The sequence below is a fragment of the Passer domesticus genome, chromosome 12 (genome assembly GCF_036417665.1).
Source record: "Passer domesticus isolate bPasDom1 chromosome 12, bPasDom1.hap1, whole genome shotgun sequence".
NCBI classification, from domain to species: domain Eukaryota; kingdom Metazoa; phylum Chordata; class Aves; order Passeriformes; family Passeridae; genus Passer; species Passer domesticus.
The window spans coordinates 21,264,354-21,269,050 of record NC_087485.1 but is presented as its reverse complement, the minus strand read 5'-3'; the positions used below and the strand labels follow the sequence as shown (position 1 = coordinate 21,269,050).

Sequence of the window (4,697 nt, the reverse complement as noted above, 5' to 3'; positions counted from 1 at the left end):
AAGGAAAAGGGAGTGGGAACTCAGCAGTGAGGAGAGCTGAGGGCTGGAGTGTGGCTCTGAATGACACTAAAATCCCACTGGACGTCTGAAACATTGCTGCTCCTCAGCTAGTGACAGCATGAGTCCCTAAACCTGGGGCTCAGCCCTCCTTGTGGTCAGGGGCAACAAGGAAGGCCAGCAAGTGATGGAGACAGCAACGGGCTGGGAATTCACTGGGGGAAAACAGGGAGCAGTTGAGAAGTAAAAGGCAGGTGGGGGAGAGAACTGTTCAGAGAAGGGCTTGAGCTACAGCTTGAGCAAGCTGAAAAATGTCATTTGGAGTCATCCCAGATTGATTTGATTTCAGAAGATATTGAACAAGTTTAATTTTTGGGAGGTGTCACTCTGCAAACTTGAGCTGTGTTGCCAAAATGCTCAAGCAAGTCTGTGCTGCAGGTGACACCATTTCTTCTTTGGCTGATTCCGGCCCGGTGCTGAGCTCCAGCAGAGCCTTGGCAGAGCCCAGAGCAGCCTCAGCATCCGCAGAGCCCAGCTGCAAGGAGAGAAAGCAGAAATTGCCCGTCAGCTGAGGGCTCCTGTCCCCTTGTCCCAGCTGCCCGTGGTGCCCAGGCCATGCTGGCTGTGCCCAGAGCAGTGCCCAGAGCAGCCCATCAGTGCTGCCTTTGGGAGCAGGGCAGGAGGGCAGGACATGTGCCCAGCCTGCAGCCAGCCATGGCACATCCACCTGCTCAGCAGCTGCCCAGAGCAGGATGCTCCTGTGCTCGCTGCCATCTCCCAAAAGCTCTGATCCCACCGTGCCAAGCAGATGGGGACCCACCTCATGCCATCCATGGCTGGAAGAAAAGCTGGTCCCAAACGATGTCCTCAGCCTGCTCCAAGGACACGGCCCATCCACGCCGCAGCTGCTCTCAAGAACTTCTTGATCCAGATTGGACCAACCAGAATGCTTCCTCTAGAAAAACAAACAACAAATTGTTGAAAATAGATTACAGACAAAAAGGGAAAAAAGAACAAAGGTAAAAATCATATCTCTGTGAGGGGATTGAGGAAGGCCCAAGCCCTGCATGCCAGGGAGAAACCCAGCCATGTGTCAGCAAAGCCCAGGCTTTCTCCCTTCACCCTGCACTGTCCCCCACAATAACCGTGATCCCAAAGCAAACAAGGGCAGTGGAGCTGCCCAAGCCCTTCCTTGCCTGCACAGCAAACCACCTGTGCACAGATTTGGGAGTCCCACCTCTGCTCCCACCATGGGGGTTTGTTTGTGTCGGGCTGGCTGCCCCAGCCCCAGCCCCAGCCTGGAGCACGGTGGGTGCTGGGGGCTGTTGGCAGGACCAGGAGCCCACTCCCATTTCGTACCCACCCCAGCCCATGCCCCCAGCCCTGCCAAAAGCAGCTGGGCAGCCAACTGAAGGATCAGCTGCATCTGCCTCAGCAAAGGGGGAACCTTTGCTTCCCAGCCAGGCTGGGCAATGCCCAAATCTGGGAACATTTCCCCAAGCGTGGACTCATCTGCAAATTCCCTGTGGAGTTTGGCTTTGAAGAAGGTGCCACAATCAAAGTGCATCACCTTTAACTGCTGGTGGCCAGGTTGAGGAAGAGGTTGTCATCCTTCATGTCATCCTTCATGTCATCCTCGCTGTCTCCTGCAGCAGCAGCCCCACCCGGTACAGCTTCTCTGGGGGCTCCTTCTCCTTCCCTGGGGTGAGACCAGGCTGTCAGGGCACTGCCCAGGGCCCCAGCTGTCAGGGAACCAGGACAAGCAAAACCTGCTTGGATGGCAGCCACCAGGGCTGGGCAGAGCAGCTCAGCTCCAGCACAAGGGCTGCATGTTCCCATCCCATGACCCTGGTGCAGTGACACGGGCTGGCTTTCTTTGCTTCTCATTGCCAAGGCATGTGTGCAGCTGTAACTTACCAGGGCCCTGCAGCACAGTGTGCCTGTGGCTCTCTCCCTTCTTCTAGGGCAGATCAATATCCTGCATCCAAGGATGACAGAACACCTCTTCTAATGAGGGTCTGGCCAAGGGGTGCATGGATAAACACCACCCAATCAGATTTTGGCACTCTGGGGAGAGAAACCAGAAACTGCCCGTCAGCTGGAGAAGGCTCCTGTCTGCTTTGCCCCACTATTCCCATGCCCAGGCCATGCTGGATGCGCTCAGAGCTGGGCCTGAACTTTCCCATCAATTCTTGGTTTTGGGGGAGAGCACGACATGTGCCACCTCCTCAGCAGCTGCCAGAGCGGGATGCTCCCGAGCTCGCTGCTGTCTCCCAGCACTGGTATTGCACCCATGCCCAGAGAAGAGGATTCACCTGGAGAGAGCTGTTGTGGCAGCGAGAGCTGGCCCCAGCTGAAGTTCCAGCCCCTCCTGAAAGGCATCTTCCCACAGACCATCTCGTGCAGCAGGATGCCCAGGGACCAGATGGTAGCTGGCTCGCCATGGTACCAGCCAAAGCGGGTCCATTCCGGGGGGCTGTATGATGGTGTTCCTGTGGAATACAGATGGAGTTCATCAGGGGGATGCTGCTGCTCCCACAGCCTGGCCCCAGCATCCCTGGGCGAGCGGGGGCTGCATCAGTGGCACACAGGGTGACCACTGTCCTCTCACCAGCATCTGGGACTGGTGTAGAAACTTGGGATTGCAAAAGAAGCCACTGGTGTGGGAAGGGGACAGCGGAAGCCCTGGCTAGGCCTGACCATGACATCCAAAGGAAATACCCACTGCATGCTGGGGAAAAACCATGCCCTCATTCTCCCTGCCTGCACTGCCCCAAACATATTATAAAGGCAAGACAAACAGGGCAAGTGGAAAAGTCCAAGCCCTTCCTCTTGCCTGCACACAAACCGGCTGGGACACAGGTTCCGACCTCCCTCTCTGCTACCCCCACCCACGGCTGTTTTTGTCAGGCTGGCTGCCCCAGCCCAGCCCCAGTCCTGGGCAGAGTGGTGGGCAAAGGCTGCCAGCAGGGCTGGAAGATGGCTCCCCACCCAGCCCTGCTCTAAAGCAACTCAGCTGCAGATTCAGTCCCCTGAGTGGCAGCAAAAGGGAGAATCCCCGCTGCCACAGCCAGCTTGTGCTGTGACATGTTGGGCCATGAGATGCCAGGAGCGGGAGCACAGCCCTGTGTAGGCTCACCTGCAAAGTGAGTGTAGGCTGTCTCTTGTAGGTAGGTGCCACAGCCAAAGTCAATCAATTTGGCCTGCCCGGTGGCCAGATCAACCAGGATGTTCTCTGGTTTGATGTCGCGGTGCAGGACCCCGCAGCTGGTGCAGTGCCGCACGGCCTCCAGCACCTGGCGGAACATCTGCCGCGCCACCTCCTCGGACAGCAACCCCCGTGCTTGAATGAAATGCAGGAGGTCCTGAGACTGCTCTGGCCGCTCCAGCACCATCACAATGTCGCTGGGGAGCTCAAGCCACTCCAGCAGCTGGATGACACCGGGGAAGCCAGTGGACACCTTGTCCAGCAGCACAACCTCCAGGGGAGCGCTGGTGCCGTCGGGCTGCGGGAGGAGCACGTCAGTGGGGGCCGATGCCGTGCCAGGGCTGGGCAACCCCTCAGCCAGCCCGGGATGCTCTGCGCCCTGCGCTGGCCCCACGCCCGCTCTCACTCGGGATGTCCTGGTGGCTCCCACCATGCTGGGGCTCGGCTCATCCCCGCCCGGCACGGCCCGGCTTCTCCCGCTGTCCCGGCTCACTCACCAGCTCGCTCCAGTGCCAGATGCGGTTCCGAGGCACCCTTTTGATGGCCACCTGCAAGCCAAGGGGAGCAGCGGGCTGAGCTCAACGCCCGCCCTGCCCAGCCCCATCCTCCTCCTCCTCCTGCGCCCCCTCCTCCTCCGCCCGCCGCCGGCCCCGCCGCTCACCGGGGTGCCGTCCGAGAGCCGCGTCCCCGATCAGACGCTGCCGAATCCTCCACGCCCCAGCAGCGAGCCCAGCCGGTACCGCTCCTGCAGGGCCTCCTGCGCCTTCCCTGCGGGCGGGACGCGGCTGTCAGCGCTCGGCCCGGGGCCAGCAACGGCCCCCAAGCGCCCCTCACCCGCCCCGGCCCGGCCATCCCCCGGCGTTCGCTCTTTGGAACGCGACCCGGGAGCCGCGGGGCCGGGGGCCGCGCTGCCGAGCGGCGGAGCTCGGGCTGGGCAAGCCCCAGCGGAGGCGGCGGGAGATGCAGCGCCGCCTGTGTCCTCCGCGGGCCCCGGGAGGAGTCGGGGCCGGGGCCGGGGTCGGGGTCGGGGTCGGGGTCGGGGTCGGGGTCGGGGCCGGGGCCGAGGCCGGGGTCGGGGCCGGGGCCGAGGCCGGGGTCGGGGCCGGGACTGGACCCTGCGTCGGGGCCGGGGCCGGGGCCGGGCTCGGGCCAGACTGAGCCAAAAGCCGGCGATGCCGCCCCAGGCACTGAACCCCGCCCAGCAGCGCCAGCGCCAGCACGGCCAGAGCCGGTCTGAGGCCAGGTGGCGGCGGGACGGCCGGGGGCGGGCACGGGGCAGCCCCACCCGGGGCCGGGGGTGGGCCGGGGGCATGGCCCGGCCCGGCACGGGGAGAGGGAGGCGGGGAGAGGAGAGGGACGCCAGGAAAGGGAGAGCGGGAGGGGTGCGGGGAAGCGGGAGAGGGAGAGGGAGAGGAGAAGGGAATCTAAAGTTTCTTCTGTCGGTGTCGCTGCTGCTGCCGCTGCTGCCGCTGCTGCCGCTGCTGCTGCCGCT

The 4,697-nt window shown here is 62.5% G+C and overlaps 1 pseudogene; it reads right to left on the bottom strand.

Annotated features, from left to right (window-relative positions):
- Window positions 1-824: 824 nt before the first annotated feature.
- On the bottom strand, window positions 825-4,057 carry LOC135279719 (serine/threonine-protein kinase pim-1-like; annotated as a pseudogene).
- Window positions 4,058-4,697: the final 640 nt, after the last annotated feature.